Raw genomic sequence first — 18,567 nt, forward strand, 5'->3', positions numbered from 1 at the left:
AGCTATTCTTCTTATCAGTGCTCCCTTGTAAATTAATTCCTTGAAGAAGAGATGAGGAGCTATTTTATGACCCACTTTTCTCCCTAACCACCCAACCAAATCTCTGAACTAGGGCTCTCAAGTTGGGAGTACAGACAATAGCATGCTTCTCTGAGTGATAACCCCTACAGGCGCTGAGTATTTTGTCCAAGTAGGTAGGAGGGTGGGTGGCACCAGAACTACCTCTCCACCACATATACCAAAACTTAGCATCAGCATCAGGCACCTGGGGGTGGGAAGAGAAATCCTGATGTCCTGCTCCTCCCAAGAAGAAAACCCTCCCTCCAAATGGAAGCCTAGGGCCATTTCCAGAAGCTTTAAACAGCTGTTTTTAAAGTTTTTCCCACTTTTACTAGGGAGTGGGTCTGTAGAGCTCCTTGTGCAGTCAGACTGGAATTCACAGAAGAGTTCCTTTTAAGATGATCTTATTGCACACCTGAATTCAGAATCATTTGATTTATAATGTGCTGTGTTGCATCATCTATTTTACCTGAATCTCTTAACAAACACATGAGGCAAGAAATTATTATTCTCATCCTTTACAGTTAAGGACTCAGGAGGCTAAAAGAGGTGACTTGGCCAGGGTTACATAATATAAGATACAGCAAGGATATGAACCTACGTTCCCGATTGTAAACCTGATGCTCTACTGTTATGGACTGAACTGTACTCCTCCACCCTCACCAACTATATATATTGAAGCCCTAACTTCCGACATGACTATATTTGGAAATAGGACCTTTAAGAAGATAATTAAGGCTAATTAAGATGTCATAAGTGTGGAGCCCTAATCCAGTAGGACTAGTGTCCTTATAAAAAGAGGAAGAGAGGGTGAGAAGTGTCCTTATAAGAAGAGGAAAAGAGGCACTGGGTGCCTCAGTGGGTTACGCATCCAACTCTTGATTTCAGGTCATTTCGGGTCAGGTCATTATCTCACGGTTCGTGGGTTTGAGTCCCACACTGGGTTCCCTGTGCTGACTTAGGCCCTAGTGCAGTGCCTGCTTGGGATTCTCTCTCTCTCTCCCTCGCTCTCTGCCCCTTCCCTGCTCACACTCTCTCTCAAAATAAATAAACTTAAAAAAAAAAAAGAGGAAGAAACACACCAGAAATCTCTTCCCCCATTCTAACCCCCTATGTGCCCACAAATAAGGCCACGTGAGGACACAGCAAGAAGGTGGTCATTTGCAAGTCAGGAAGAGAAGTTCCACCAGAAACCAACCCTGTTGGCACCTTGATCTTGGACTTCTGGCCTCCAGAACTGGGATAAAATGAATTTCTGTTGTTTAAGCTACTCAATCTGTGGTATTTTTTACGGCAGTCTAAGCAGACTGATACATATACCCAGTGGCATTTTGTCAGATTGAGTTTTACTAGACTGAAAGGCGGGGGGCAATGCAGATGAGAATTTAATAATCCTGAAGGAATCATTTAATGGTGCTGACAAATGATCTAGAGAAAAAAGCTGGATTCCTGAAGCAAACAGCATTTTGGCTCTGAAGTATCACAATATAGCATTTTAAGAATCAGAAGTTTTAGGTCAGAGAAAGGAGAAAGTCTATAGTAACAGGGCAAGACCTGGATAAAGTTTAACAATACCAAAAGCCAATTAGACTTCAATAACTGGAAGCCTACACTCAACATGGAGCTGGAAGGGCACATAATTTAGGAAAAGCAATGTCAGGAATACACACACATGCACATATACAGAAAGAAAGAATAAATGATAAAACAAATGGAGTAAAAGATAAAATGTGGAATGTGGATGAAGGGTAAAAAGGAGATTTTTATACACTTCTTGAAATTTTCAAATTATTGCAAACATTTTTTTAATATAAAAAAATCTAACAGGGAAGGAATATTCATACAAAACTATTCACTTACTTCTGCTTATTAAAGTGACTTAAGCAGCAAGTCCAGAGAAGAGGGCTGGCCTTGAAGCTCTCTTTTCAAATTTACTTCTTAGTATGGCGACGTAGAAAAAATACTAAACTTCTGTGAGCCTCGGTTTCCTTATGTGCACAATGGGGATATTACCTTATAAGGTGAAGAGAAAAAAGATGAAAGCATACTCCCGCTGTCTGGCCCATATATAGCTCACACCTGATATTTGTGTAATGAAGAAATGGCTATAAATAGTTCCAAAGGTTCAAAAAAAGATCTCTTCTGACTAAAGTGATGAGGGATAGCTTCATAGAGAAGATGGTGTTTCAGTTAGGCTGTAAAGGATAGATAGGATTTCAGCAGTTGAAGTTAAAAGAGAAAGACGCACAAAACAGAAGAGTACAAAGAAAAAGGCACAGATCTTAGAAAGCACAACTGATGAAGAATATCAAGAAGTCCTATTTGATTAGAGCAACTGCTCTGCAAAAGTAAACAGACATGAGAAATGCCAGCACCTCTCTGTTTTTTCTTTCTTTTTCTGTTAAATGGTGGCATCTGAGAACTCACAAATGATTTCAACACTCAAACTAATAATTTCTATCATCCTTACAGTGCACTTGTGCCTTTCAAATTATAAAAAGGCTTGGGGCAGCTCAATTGGTTGGGTGTCCGACTCTTGATTTCAGCTCAGGTCATGATCTCACAGTTTGTAAGTTTAAGCCTCGCTTCAGGCTATGTGCTGGCAGTGCACAAGCAGGCGCCTGCAATGCCAGCACAGAGCCTGCTTGGGATTCTCTCTCTCTCTGCCCCTCCCCAACTTGTGCACGCACACGTGCTCTCTCGCTCTCTCTCAAAATAAATAAATTTTAAATAAATAAATAGCTCACATTTTTAAAAAAATGAACACTACGAAAGGGCATAAACAGAAAAATGGAAATGTACTTCCTCTTAAAGGTAACCACCATCAGGTTCTCTGCATATCCTTTCAAAAACTGGTTATACACATATCCTTCTGGTTTTCATTGTACATGGATGGGGAAATTATACACTCAGTTCTGCACTTCTGCTTCAACTCTGGACAACTTTCCATTTCAATGCCTATAAATTATTTTTAATAAAGTAATTTTTATACAATAACTAGACACTAAACATTAATGACAATTAGGTTTGTCTCCAATTTCTTATCCCAAATAATGCTTTAACCAATATTCTCCTTCATGTATTTGCACACATTCAGTTATATCCATTAATGAATTCTAAACAGTGTAACCTAAAGGTCTAAAGCACGTGCATTTAAAATTCTGAGAGTCAAAGTACTCTCTAAAATGCTGAACCAAATGTACACCAGCATGTATGAGGAAGTTGCCCACCACCATCATTAAACTCAAAACTGGTTCAAACTTTTCCGTATTTGACAATATCATATGTGAAAAAATGCTTTTCATGAGAACTATTTTCATAATATTACTAAGATACTATCTATGCTATTTTTCACTTTCACTCATAAGTTTTTCAGAAGCTTTATGACATGATGACATCGTTACTCTGATGCTTAATAGAATGTGTACTGTGTATTTCTGTGTTCCAAATATTTCATTCGGGGCACCTGATTGGCTTAGTCAGTTAAGCATCCAACTCTTGGTTTCAACTCGGGTCATGATCTCACGGTTCATGAGGTCAGGCCCCATATGGAGCTATGAGCTGATGGCGCAGAGCCTGCTTGGGATTCTCTTCTTCTCTCTCTCTGCCCCTTCCTCTCTCTCTCTCTCTCTCTCAAAATAAATAAGTAAACATTAAAAAAACACTTTACATAAAATTTGTTTTGATTTCTAATATAATAAATATTAACAGATATAAAACAATAACATCAACAAAAGTTCTTTGGAGTCCTCAATAAGAACGTAAAAAGTTCCCAGGCCAAAAAAGTAATAACTCTTAGTCCAATCTTTTCTTTCTTTAAAAAAAGTCATTGGATATTTAGATAACATTCTAACTGTAAGTTAAAGAAACTCAACATCTTTACAATACTGTCTTCTTGGTGAAGAATTAAATATGTATTTACAAGATACCAGGATGGCTCAGCTGGTTAAGCATCTGATTCTTGGTTTCAGCTCAGGTCATGATCTCACGGTTCACGGGATCTAGCCCCGCATTGGATCTGCACTAAGAGCACAGAGCCTGTTTGGGATTCTGTCCCTCCCTCCCTCTCTGCTCCTGGATGGCTCTCACACATGCATGCATGCTCTCTACCCCTCTATCCCTCTCAAAATAAACATTTTTTAAAAAGCCAGGTTTATTGAGGTATAATTTATAATTTACATTCAGTAAAACTTAACATTTAAGTAAACACAAAGAGAAGAGAACATTTCCTTTACTACAAGAAGTTCTGTCAGGTCTCTTTCTGGTAAATCCACTCCCTTCTCAACCCAAGGCACTCAATGATTTATTTTCTATCCTTATAGTTTTGCATTTTCCAGAATGTAAAATGATTGGAACCACCCAGTATGTAGCCTTTTGAATGTGGCTTCTTTCAGTCAGTATTAACTAATTTGAGATTCATCAATTTTGTTGCATCTATCAATAATTCATTCCTTTTATTGCTGAATTGTATTCCACTGTATTCCACATTTGATCTATTTGCCAACTGACAGACATGTGGGTTGTTCTCAGTTTTTGGTAATTATGAATAAGCTACTATAAATATTCACATATGGTTTTTGTGTGAACAAATATTCTCATTTTTCTTGGGTAAAAAACTAGGAATGACACTGCTGGGTCATATGATAAGAGTATGTTTAACTTCAGAAGATTGTCAAACTGTTTTCCAAAGTGGCTATACCATCATGCATTCCTACCAGCAATCTATTAGCTCCAGCTGTGTTGCAGTATGGTTTTGAGATACCTTAAAAAATGACATCTAAGTACCTACCACCCATTCATATCTATTTTACTTGTTTCTAAAACTTGAAATGTGTGTTGAATTTTTATGACTTTTTTGGCAGTTATTAAAATGGTCAAGTTTATCTATCTCGACCTATTAAGTATGGTGAGATATTAATAGATTTCTTAATATTGAATGATTGCTTCTTGGAATACACACACTTGGTCATGGTGTATCACCCTTTTAAACTCTATGTTAATATTTTCTTTAAAATTTTCACACCCTTTTGGTGTGCCTGGGTGGCTCAGTCAGTTGAGCATCTGACTTTGGCTCAGGTCATGATCTTGTGGTCTGTGGATTCGAGTCTCACATCAGGCTCTGTGCTAACAGTTCAGAGCCTGGAGCCTGCTTTGGATTCTATGTCTCCCTCTCTCTCTGCCCCTCCCCTGCTTGTATTCTCTCTCTCTCTCTCTCTCTCTCTCTCTCTCTCTCTCTCTCTCTCTCAAAAATAACAAACATTTAAAAAAAACTTCAAAAACATTTCTACACCACAGATCAAAACCACAGTGAGTTATTATCCAACATCTGTCAGAAATAGACAAGAAATAACAAGTGTTGGAAAGGATGTGGAGAAAAAGGTGAAAATGCAAACTGGTGTAACCACTGTAGAAAAGAGTATGGAGGCTCCTCAAAATATCAAAAACAGAATCACCAAATGATCCAGTAATTCCACAACTGGGTATTTACCCAAAGAAAACGAAAACACTCGTTCCAAAACATATGTGCAACCCTACGTTCACTGCAACATTGTTTACAACAGCCAAGGTATGAAAGGAAGCTAAGTGTCCACTGATAGACAATAAACCAATGGATAAAGACGTGGTGTATATATACACAGTGGAATGTTACTCAGCCAACCAAAAAAAAAAAAAAAAAAAGAGAGAGAGAGAGAGAGAGAGCGCGCGCGCTCTTGCCACTTGCAACAAGATGGATAGACCTAGAGATTATGCTAAGTGAAATAACTCCAAGACAAATACCCTATGATTTCACTTATATGCAGAATCTAAAAAACAAAACAAAAAGCAAAACCAACCCATAAATACAAACTGGTGGTTTCCCAGAGGGGATGGAGGAGTGAGAGGATGGGTAAAAGAGATGAAGGGGAGTGGGAGATACAGAATTCCAGTTATGGAATAAGTCACAGGGATGGAAGGAAGGGAAAGAAGTCACTAGGGAATACAGTTAACGGTACTGTAACATTGTCGTATGGTGACATATAGTAGCTACACTTGTGGTGAGTATTGCATAGGTATAGAGCTGTGGAATGACTATGTTGTATATTTGAATGTAACGTAACATTGTATTAACTACAACTTCAATTAAAGAAACAAACAAAAAAAAACCCATATGGGGCGCCTGGGTGGCTCAGTTGGTTAAGCATCAGACTTCAGCTCAGGTCAGGATCTTGCAGTTCGTGGGTTAGAGCACTAGGTCGGATTCTGCCAACAGCTCAGTCTGAAGTCTGCTTCAGATTTTGTGTCTCCCTCTTCCTCTGCCCCTCCCCCGCTCTGTCCCTCCCTCCCTCTCTCAAAAATAAACATTAAAAAAAACATAAAAGAAAAATTTGTATGCCACTATACATAAATGAGATTATTTAATATAATATCTTCCTCTCCTCCTTTTTGTGGGGTACAGAGATATATCTGCCACATTAAGAATTTTGAAAAAACACATGGGTATGATTCCAATTAAATGACTTTCTACAACAGACAAAACTATGGAAACAGTTAAAAGATAAGTGGTTGCCAAAGGTTTGCAGGGTGGAAGGAACGAACAGCAGAGCAGAAAGGATTTTTAGGGCAGTGAAACTATTATGTATGATACTTTACTGGATTATGTGGATACCAGCAACGATATATTTGTCAAAACTCCAAAGAATGTACAACACAAAGAATGAATGCAAACTTAATGTAAACTATGGACTTTGGATAATGATGTATCAGTGTTAGTTTCATTACAACAAATGTACCACTCTAATGCGAATGTTAATGGTGGGGAAGGTAGTGGGGTACATGGGAACTCTACTTTCCATTCAATTTTGTTATGAACCTAAAACTACTCTAAAAAAAAAGTCTATATTAAAATAAAAAATCTTAAATATTTCTACATCCCTACTGATAACTGAGATTGGTTGGTTCGCCCTCCTTATGGAGAAAAGAGGGAATTATATCTGCCATGTGGGAGAGCTTTTTGAAAAACAGGCACCTCAGCTGTACTTCCAAAGAATTTGATTAATAAGTCTGAAGCACATACTAGGTCTCTGGTGTTTAGTTTTTTCCTTTAAAGATTTCCAAGTGGGGCGCCTGGGTGGCTCAGTCGGTTAAGTGTCCGACTTCGACTCAGGTCACGATCTCGCAGTCCGTGAGTTCGAGCCCCACGTCGGGCTCTGGGCTGATGGCTCGGAGCCTGGAGCCTGCTTCCAATTCTGTGTCTCCCTCTCTCTCTGCCCCTCCCCTGTTCATGCTCTGTCTCTCTCTGTCTCAAAAATAAACGTTAAAAAAAAATTAAAAAAAAAAAAAAAAAGATTTCCAAGTAAATTCTGATACGCCTCTGCAACTGAAAAACATTATAGTGAAGCAAAAGCTTTACTGGAAAACAATGCAAAATACAGTTGAAACTTAAGCTTACATTGGATTGAAAGGAACTTTGATAACAAAGAAATGAAACAAAATCTATACAGGATTATAAAATGAATAACAAAGTAATAGTACGAACAATTTTGCTAACCCTAAGCAATTATTTTTAGTGTATTATCACCTACACAATTAATTTCAAAAACCTAAGTTACTGTCAATAATTTTTCAAAATACTCTCTCAGGAACCAGGAGCCTTAACAATTAAAGCCATCATGCCTAATTTTCCATGGTTTCTAAGGAAATAAAGCCAAGAAAGCAACAAAATTAAAAACTAGATGCACAACTGGTGGTAAAACAGAATGCACTCTACTCTTCCAAAAGGAAATCTTCCACTTTTTCCTTCATGTCCATTTAGTTAATTATCAAATTTTCCTTATTATTCTATCCCAAGTGTTTGATTTTATCTACCTGTCCACTCTCAACTGCCACCAGTCTGGTCCAGGTCCTTGTCATCCTAATATCCACATAACTGAAAAAACTCTAACCCACCCTTCCTTAACCTTGGGACTCCGCTGTTCTTCAATTCATCCTTCATACAGCTCTCGGATTAATCTCAACACCTTTTTCGCTGTATTACCTCAAGCTTAAGGACCCAGAGTGAGTCTTTGGCATATCTCAGATCAAATTTGAACTTCTTTGTGCTACAAGATCCCTTGACCTTGATTCACTCAATATTCTTTTCATCCTATACCAATGTTTACCCAACATACTGACTGTACATCTTTTTAGATTTTATTATATTCAAGATGATATATATTTACTGTTCTGAGTCAATCCACCCAGTCAGTAAATCCCAACACACTAAAAACTCTAAATATTTAACATTCACAATATTCTTTGTGAAACACCATAAATTACTAATACAGTTAATCATATAAACTAAGCATAATTTAATTAGAAAACATGACATGCTTTTAAAATAAAAAAAAAACCCAAAACCACAAAATATGATTACAAAATAGGTTATGGATTTATAAACTTAAGCATAAATGAATTAAGTATAAAAAACCTTTCAGTTCATTTGTAAATACTACTCCTTTCTTACCAACTTCTAATCAAGTGGTAGCAGGCCCCTTTAAAATATTTTAATAAAAATTAGAGAAGTAAAATAAAATTGAAAATATTCTACTCATTTTTTTTCCTGTAAAATTATTGAAAGAGTTCCTTTATTTTAGTGACAACATTCTAGTGTTCAGTGGGGGCAAAGCCTGGAAAACACAGCCCTAAGCCACTCCTGTAAAAAGTCAATGCTGTAGACATAATTCATAGGTGCTCATCTCTGGTTCCATCTTATAGCTTTAACCTCATTAATCTAAATAGAAATCTCTATTTTCTCTCATGTCCCAGCTTCAAATTTTCTTCCACTGAGAAGTTGACTATAACCTTTGACCCTGAATTCTGACTTCACCTTCCAGTATCTACAGATTCCCAACTTGCAATGTTCACCAAAGACATTCGCAATATCCAAACATTTAAAGGAAAATATTTACTAAGGATTTTTAGAAATCCATACCCTAGGATTCAGTAATTCTACTTTTGGAATACACCCAAATGAAATAAAATTAGCAGTATGTGTAAGACTGTTCACTGCACTGTGATTGTTACAATGAAAAATTGTAAACCTAAAACTTCCAAACCGAGGGCTTGGTTATGGAAATGATAATATTCTGAGAAATGAGAAAAACAACACTAACATGGGAAAAATCTGGCCAATAACGTATGAAAAATCTGGATGCTGAGAAACAAAAACCCAACTTATTTTCTATATTTTTAAAGTGGAATACAAATACTTTAAGAGCAAATTAATATTTTTCTATATCTTCCAAATTTTCTACAGTAAGCAACTGTACTATTTATACAATAAGAAAACTTTCAAAAACTAGAGCTGAAAGCATGTATTTACTACAGTCAAGCTTCCTAGCCTACCTAAAACACTGAAATTTCTTTACTTTTGGCTAGAATTTTGTCATCTCAATGTTCTGTTATTTCATCAAAGTTCTGATCGAATACTTTAGATCTTTAAGAAAAACTACCTATTCCCTTATTTATTTGTAGCTGATTTTTTTAGATAAATCTTTCCCAAAAATTGGTGTAGAGTTCCTTCATGTTAAAAAAAAAAAACTTTATAAACTTGCCTTAATCCAATTCATATTCATTATTGAATTTATTTGTTCTGTAATATATCTATCACATGTGCACTTATGAGGGTTTTCACATTTCAAATTAAGAAGCAGCACATATAGGATGTACCTTTCTTCCCAAAACATATTAACAACTAAAGATCAGAAATTGTAATTTTTTTTAAGATTTTATTTTTAAGTATAATCTCTACACTGAACATGGGACTCAATCCCACAACCCCAAGATTGGGTTGCAGGCTCCACCAACCGAGCCACCCAGTCGCCCCTCAGAAATTTTCTTTTTAAAAATCAATTTTTGGGGAGCCTGGGTGGCACAGTCGGTTAAGCATCCGACTTCAGCCAGGTCACGATCTCGCGGCCCGTGGGTTCGAGCCCCGCGTTGGGCTCTGGGCTGATGGCTCAGAGCCTGGAGCCTGTTTCCGATTCTATGTCTCCCTCTCTCTCTGCCCCTCCCCCGTTCATGCTCTGTCTCTCTCTGTCCCAAAAATAAATAAACGTTGGAAAAAAAAAATTTAAAAATCAATTTTTGGGGCCCCTGGGTGGCTCAGCCAGTCAAGCATCCCACTTCAGCTCAGGTCATGATCTCGCAGTCTGTAAGTTCGAGCCCCACATCAGACTGTGTGCTAACAGCTTAGAGCCTGGAGCCTGCTTCATTCAGATTCTGTGTCTCACTGGCACTCTCTGCCCCTCCCCCACTCACACTTTGTCTCTCAAAAATGAATAAATGTTAAAAAAAAAATTAAAATGTAATTTTAGAGGTGCCAGGTGGCTCAGTCAGTTAAGCATCCAACTTTGGCTCAGGTCAAGATCTCACAGTTCACAAGTCTGAGCCCTGTGTCAGGCTCTGTGCTGACAGCTCAGAGCCTGGAGCCTGCTTTGGATTCTGTGTCTCCCTCTCTGCCCCTCCTCCACTCACACTCTGTCTCTCTCAAAAATGAACATTAAAAAAAATAATAATAAATAAAATTTAGGGGCACCTGGGTGACTCAGTCGGTTAAGCGTCCGACTTTGGCTCAGGTCATGATCTCACGGTTGGTGAGTTCGGGGCCCCACGTTGGGCTCTGTGCTGATAGCTCAGAGCCCGGAGCCTGCTTCAGATTCTGTGTCTCCCTCTCTCTCTGACCCTCCCCCATTAATGCTCTCTCTCTGTCTCAAAAATAAATAAACATTAAATAAATAAATAAGTAAATAAAATTTAATTTTAAATTAAAAAAATTTTAAATGTATACTAAGCATAGCACTGAGCATACAGCAGTCCCTCAAATGTTGTGGAAAGAATGAACAGATCAGAAAATAGAGTTTAGGAAATAATATAATATTGTGTGTCAACTATACTCAAATAGAAAAAAAGAGTTTATATAAAGAAATAAAATGGTAAATCTGGTAGATTAATCGATGCTAAAATTATTAACATTTTTTTAAAGGAATGAACCACGGGATAGAAAAAAACAGAATCACAGATGAGATGTCAAAACCTTGTTAGAAGCTGTAAAACAAATGGTCAAATGATATTTTATTAGCAAAGTGGAGAACTCTAAAGCCTAAACACCTGCAAAAAAGCTGATTCACACTGCCCACAAGCAGGAGGTTTCACAGGCATCTTTGAAGGTAGACAGGAATGGGACTAAAACCTAGAAGGTTAGCTGAAAATCTACAGTCATCACAGCCAGATTTCCTCCCCCATTGTTTGGAGCCAGCAACCATCCCTTCCCCAACCCTACAGTTCTTGAGAGGATTGCTCTGCAGAAACCAAACTAAAGAGACTCTAAGTACAGGTGCCATACAGAAAACAGGATTACATGAACACAATAAACAGTGAGAACCCCAGCTACTTTTTAAGATGAATTCTCAAAACATAGCAGCCAGGTATATATATCCTCCAGGCAAGAGGCTGGAAGTTCTCTTTCTGGATCCAGGAAACTGATGAGACCACGAGAAAGGACCTACAAGTGTCCCCTCCTCCCATAAGTGGCCACCTTCAACATGCCACACCTACAGAGTTTTCAATTCCATTTTTGGCACTTCACTCTTAAATATGAATGGGCAAACCCTGTAAGATGAAGGCTGGGGAAAGCCTCTATACAGAAAAGACAACAATAGAAACAAAAAAAGGAACTTAAAGAAACAGCAAATGGGAGTGGGAGGGAGGAAACTTAAAAACTATTATCTTCAGAAGTATTATAGTGTCTGTGAATCAATATAAAGATACTATAGCAGGAGCACCTGGGTGGCTCAACCGGTTAAGCACCCAACTTTGGCTCAGGTCATGATCTCACAGTTTGTGAGACTGAGCCCTGCATCAGGCTCTCTGCTGTCAGTATGGAGACCCTTTGGGTCCTCTGTCCCTCTCTTTCTCTGCCTCTACCCTGCTTGTGCTCTCACTCTCAAAATTAAATAAACATTAAAAAAAAAATTTAAGATACTGGAAGAACGAGCTCTAAGAAACTTAAAATGTGGATAGAAATTTAAAACTCAATAGAAAAGTTGGAAGATAATACTAAGGAAATTTCTTAGGAAGCAGAACAAAAAGACTAAGTAATGGAAAATAAGAAGGAAAAGAAAATTAAAAGAACAGCCTAAGAGTTCCAATACCCAAATACAAATTCCAAGAGAGAACAAAAAAAATTGATGAGGAAGGGATTATCAAAGAAACAAGGCATCAAATTTAGAATACCCATTCAATGAGAGACACTATAGGCAAAATTAACAGAAAGATGACAGGCTTAGAGAAGATATTTTCCAAGCCTAAAAGGAACAGACCATTCAAATCTAACCTCCACAAGGAACCTCTGCAAACCAAAAAGACAGTAACCCAAAGGAAAGAGAAACAAAGGACAAAATAGACAATTTTCCAAAGGGAAAACTTGAACAGATCCAAAAGATGCTCAAACTCATTAGTAATCAGAGAATGTAAACTGAAATAGTGAGATGCCACTTTATATCCATTGCTGGCAAATATTACAAAGTTGAATAAAAGCAAGTACTGACAAAGATGTGGGCAAACAAGAACCCTCCTATACTTCTACTAGGCACATAAACTGGCTCTCCTATTCTATAACCCAGGAATCCCACTCTTGTGTGTATATCCCAGAGAACTTCTCACACAGGTCCACAATAATGTACAAGAGTATATTTACCATGGTGTATTTGTGATGCCAGAAAGGCAACTCAGGTGGGAAAGAAAAATAAAATGTGCCAGACGTGTATTATGGAATTACATCACACACAATCATATGTACAGACAACAAAACAGAAAAGTCTCTAAAACAATGCTGAATAAAAAAAAGTAAGAAACAGGACAAGGTCTATAACACAATAACTAAATACGTACACACACACCACTACATATTTCACAATTATTCAATGATTCATATATAATCAAGGAATATATCAATCACAATGCAGTGAATGCCTACTGAAAACGGTAATGGGGAAGTAGGGCTCAGAAATCAAAGAAAAACTTAAAGGATCTTGTATGGTTTGCTGATAGTGTGTCAAGAACTGGGAAGCATAATTAACTTGAAAACTATTTTTACCTAAAGTCCAGAAAATAATTTTTAAAAATTCTCCAGAACTAAATGACATGAAGCATTCATGCTTGTAAGCTTTCATGAAGTGCCCTTAAATTAAAAAAAACAATGGGGCGCCTGGGAGGCTCAGCCCGTTAAGCGTCCGACTTTGGCTCAGGTCACGATCTCACCCGCGTCGGGCTCTGGGCTGATGGCTCAGAGCCTGGAGCCTGCTTCTGATTCTGTCTCCCTCTCTCTCTGCCCCTCCCCCGTTGATGCTCTGTCTCTCTCTGTCTCAAAAATAAATAAACATTAAAAAAATTAAAAAACAAAACAACTTATTTAGGCATATTATCATGGAATTTCAGGGGTTAAAAATAATATTCTGGGGTGCCTGGGTGGCTCAGTTGGTTCATGGGAAGGTCACATACAAACAAAGAAGATTCAGAATGGTTTTGGACTTCAACACCAGCAATGGAACACAAGAAAACAACAAGCTATGACTTTCAAATTTTTTAAGCCTACAATTTTATACCCAGCCAAATTACTGATGAAATGTTAAGATAGACTAGAGATCTATTTCAATTATGCACAATCTCAGAAAGTTTTTACTTCCCAGGTACTCTTTCTCAGGAGGCTAAAAAAAAATAGGAGAAACACGAGACCCAAAACAGGAGAGAGGCAAAGAGAATTTTAAGAGTGATGTAAAGATAAGTTCCAGGATAACAGGTGGCAAGTAGGCCTAGAAAGTAACCAGTCCAGATTGCATTAGAGACAGAGTTCTAAGACAACTATTTCAGGAAATAAAGAGAGAAAAAAAAGTATTAACTCCTGGAAAAACACAAATAGGTTAACAGAAGAAATGACATCATAATAGTACATGGTTCAGTTGTGAATATTTACATAGTTATTGTAAACACTCTGAATATTGACTTAATAAAGGACTATGATAATTATACTGAGAGACTGGGAGGGAGAGGCTGTGTGTGTGTGTGTGTGTGTGTGTGTGTGTGTGTGTGTATGGAAGAAAGTCCATAAATAATGCCTGAAATTGCTATATCATGAAAAAGCAATAGAAACAACTTATTAATAAATGAGAGTAAACAGCTTAAAAAAAAAAAAGGTAGCCTCTAATAGTACAGAGGCTAGGACAGGGGACAATTGTTTTTCACATATTATTCTAGTTAAAAAATTGTATTTTTAATGGCAATAAAGGAAGGAACTTGAACAGTCTTCCTTCAGCCTTTAGTGAAGTAGATCTTCACAGTATCATTTCATGATGCTAAACCAACTAAATCTAGTTTATTCTGCTTGGAAGACTGAACTGCAAACCAAGAAAAAACCAAGTTTCAATGGTTGGTGTGAACATAGTACAAATAGCCCTGTTTGAATTCCAGCTCCATCATGTACTCCATGAAGTAGGACAAGTTACCTAACCACCCTATACATGTTACCACCTCTTCAAAGTGGTTTTGCAAGGATAATTAAGTGAAAACAATTAATGTAGTACTTGATCCATCAATAGATGTTAGTCCCTCCTGTTTGTCTTTGTTTCCTAGCTACAAGCCCCCATTCTGACCCCAAGCTGCCTTGTTGGTCAGAATACAGAGACTCATGGACAACTCAGCAAATATCCCTCCTCATGCTGGAAAATCAATCACGATGAGTAAGCAGACTTATCTTTGTATATGAAGGGCAGCATTATTCTTGTTATGTGAAGAAGATTATCCCCATTATCCACATTCTGGATTATTGCCTGCTTTCAAGAACTGCCCCAATTAATCTACTATACTAGGTCAGAAACATTTTATCACTTAGATCTGTATTTGGTTGGGTTGTAACATCTTTAAAAAAAAAAAAAAAAAAAAAAACAACCAGAACTGCACGTTCCATCAGTCTTCATCCCTGCTCTTTCACTGCAGGGCCTCAAAATTTTCTAATGCAGGCCCTATCTGGCCCCCCGTTGGCCTGGGGCCACCTCCTGCTTACTGCAGCAAGAACGGAGTGAAATCAGCCCCAATCAGCTAATTGAATTGTTTACCATTTCCAATGTTTTCTTCCATTATTATGGCTGAATTCATAATACCTGCATAGTACAGCGATCTTAAAACAAAGACTTTGAGTAATAGGGAATTACCTTCATCACTAGGTCAGTCACCTTTATTTGCATGGCCCAAAATCTTAATTGATTTTATGCAAAGTATTCATACATATTTCTAAAAACAATCTGACAGGCTTCAAAACATAAACATCATAAATCATCAAGACAATCGCTAATTTAGCAAACATTGTGTTAAAACACTCGTGATAAGAAGGGTAAACTATAATCCCTAATCTCAAATGAAAGGGAAAAAGTAGAAACTAAATTGAGAGCAACAAAGAACAAAGAAAATAGTCCAGGAAACAACTGAGAGAAATTCCAAACTATCTGATATAGTTTATAACATGGCTGAGGCTAAGGAAAATTACAAAAGTTGGACACAGCTCTGAACTCCCACCCCACTCCCAATAGCCAAAGTGTGAAGAGCAACAGGATAAACAGGATGGCTTACAAAAGACAAATGATCTAATAAAAACAGTCATTCGTTATTAAAAAAAAAAAAAAAAAAAAAAAACAAACCCTACCACTGGGCTCTTAAAAAGAATTTGTCTCTAAGGTACCTACCTCATAAGGCCCAGTAAATAAATTAGCAATGAAGATTTTTTTCATGTTGTCTTTTCTTATGTACCAATTGTAGATAAAAGTCAATGTCCATAACATTAAATCATAGTTCTCTGAAGAGGGCCTAAAGTAACAAAATGCAAGTATACTGACTTCAGGTGAGGTGTTTACTTCTGTCATTTGGTTTTAGGTTTTTATATGTTTTGTTTCTCTACTAGACTGTAAACTCAAGGCTCATGTCTAATTCCATTTAAACTTCTTTTGCTATTTACTAGAGTACATTACAATTTCTGCTCAGTTATAATGACTGATAAAATGCCAAGCAGTTAATACTTGTATTCACTCTATGTCAGTCTTCCCCTCTACACTATCAATTCCATGGGGGTAGTAACAGCGTTTTGGCTGTGCTGTATCCCTAGTCTGAAGGCATACAATCACTCATTAAGTATATACTGAATGAATGGATTAAGTAATAATTTTTTAAAAACACACACATATACAACCAAGAGGTATGTAAGGAGGGGAGAAATAATTCTTAAAACGGCAGTGATCTTGGGTTTTCAGGCTGTTTCCAAAAAGAGCTAGATGACCTTAGGTAAGTTACTTAACTTCTCTGACTTTCAAAGCTTTTATCTGTAGAATGGAAAAAATTAACATCTACTTCAGAGTTACTGTAAGCATTAAATGTTTTACCATACCTAAAGTACTTGGCAAAATACCTGGAAAGGAGTTCAAATGTTCATTCCTTCTCGCACATCCTCCATCTTATAATCAAGTATACAGAGTGGCCCCCCCAAGAATAAATGATTTCAGTGAAAATGCAATATACTTCACTATCATTTGCCTTCGAAAAGTTAAAATTGCATCTTAACAATCTTTAAGGGGAAATAACTTCTGGATCCGTTCCAAAATATTACAAATACAAGAACAAGTTAATCTCGAGAATGAGCCTGGAAGCAACAAGAGGGTAAAATCACTTACTCATCTACTGCTGAGAAACAGAGGTTTTGAAGGAACTGTTTCTTAAAAGAAAAAAGGATGAAAAAGTAATATTTATTTTAGCATGTTTTAGGGGAAAAAAACCTTCAAATTTGTTTACTTGGCATTTAAACCTTAAAAATCAGTGATTTTGAAATCTTTCCCTTAAAAGTGAAACATTAAATACTTTCATTCAAACCTAAAACATTCCTTCAAGACTTCCTTGACTCCAGTCATCCTTCAGTTTTTCTCCTCCCATTTTGCGCTTCATCGAATACTTCGCTGTTTCCCTCGCATCACCAGTTACACACGCTGTGTGCAGACTAAGTTCTGTCATTCCTATAATTACCACACCCCGGTCAGCCGCTTCAGGCCCATGTTGTTATGACATCTGTAAACTGCAGTCGTCCGTCTCCACCCCCGCCCCCCCCCCCCAACCACCGGCTCCAGCACGGGCTGTAACTTGTGAATTCCCGAGACGGGATTTCTACCCGCGCCCCCTGCTCCCTCCTGCCTCAAATCCCAGCACCCGGCGCTGCCCACCCCCGCCCCCGCTCGCACGGGGCCGCGGCGCAGGCTCGGCGCTCGCCTCCACTCAGCCCCGCTGCCTCGGCGCCCCGCAGTCCCCGGCGCCGCTTCCAGCCCCGCCGCCGCCCCGCCCTGCCTCGCCTCGACCGGCGTTCCCGATGGCGATCACACCAGCGATCCCCACCCCCACCCTCCCCTCCGCCGGCCGCGCGGCCGTTAGGACCGCCGGGCCGTGACGCATGGACGCGCCGCGAGCGCCCGGGCCCAGGAACCCAAGCTCGAGCCCGTCCGGCGCCCGCCCTCGCCCCGGGGCCTCTCCCGGGTCCCGCCGAGGACTACCGGATCCGCCGGCGGGAGGGGGAGGGGCCGAGGCCGCGGGGCCCCGCACTCACCAGACTCAAGGCAACCGATCCCGGTGCCGATGCTGGGGTTAGCCGCTTGCTCGCTTGCCTGCCCGCCGTTCCTCTCCCGCGCACAAGCTCCAACAGCCGGCCAGCGCCGGTGCTCACCAGGCCCTCGCTCTCCGCCGCCGCGCACCCAGCAGCAAGACCCTGCTCAGCGGGCGTTCGCAGTGCGCCTGCGCGCGGGGGCCGAACCATGCGCCTGCGCACTCCCCTCCGCTGCCCTGATGCAGAGGCTGCCGGGAGACGTAGTCTTCCAGCCTCTTTCTCTGCAAGCCCTAGAGGTTAGCGGGAACCAATGAAGAGTCCAGGATTTGGGAGGTTTCGCTGAGGAGGAGGGTAGTAGGCAAAGGCAAAGGTTGGAGAATCGTGGTGTAGGGACCATAGGACTGTACTTAGCTTGAATTGCAAAAGTATGTCTACAAACCTGTCTTCGTAGCTCTTCCAGGGCGGATGGATCCTTGCCTCACCTGTCCATAACCAGCCTCTAACATGGTTGGTACCTAGCACACGTTTATTGAACGAATCATGGAATGAATGAAGGCTGAGGGCGTATTACAAGTGTTAAAAGTCAGTGCCTCGTGGGTTGTCTGGGTGGCTCAGTCCGATAAGCGTCCAACTTCGGCTCAGGTCATAATCTGACGGTTCAGTTGGTGAGTCTGACAGCTCAGAACCTGGAGCCTGCTTCAGACTGTGTCTTTCTCATTCTCTGCCCCTTCCCTGCTCGCTCGCTCTCTCTCATAAATAAATAAATAAACATTAAAAAAAATTTTAAGTCAGTGCCTCATGTCTAAGGCATTCACAGGCAACACGTGTGAGGAAACTTCTGGGTATTCCTCCCCCCCCCTTCC

At 39.3% G+C, this 18,567-nt stretch overlaps 1 protein-coding gene across 6 annotated transcripts in view; it reads right to left on the reverse strand.

The window, feature by feature from the left end:
- The window catches only part of KPNA1 (karyopherin subunit alpha 1), a 70,531-nt gene extending 52,686 nt beyond the window's left edge, over positions 1–17,845 (reverse strand). Inside the window, exons 1-2 of one of the 6 annotated variants that reach the window (XM_019839839.2) lie at positions 17,708–17,845; positions 1,921–2,073 (exon numbers count right to left, since the gene is read on the reverse strand). The gene's annotated coding sequence lies outside the window, so the exon portion shown is untranslated. Of the gene's footprint in view, positions 1–1,920; positions 2,074–15,812; positions 16,668–16,986; positions 17,192–17,707 lie in introns of those variants that run through there. The other 5 variants (XM_045037012.1, XM_045037013.1, XM_003991694.6 and 2 more) reach the window with 5 other exon arrangements.
- Between the last annotated feature and the right edge of the window lie 722 nt (positions 17,846–18,567).

This window comes from Felis catus, chromosome C2, assembly GCF_018350175.1.
Source record: "Felis catus isolate Fca126 chromosome C2, F.catus_Fca126_mat1.0, whole genome shotgun sequence".
Taxonomy (NCBI): domain Eukaryota; kingdom Metazoa; phylum Chordata; class Mammalia; order Carnivora; family Felidae; genus Felis; species Felis catus.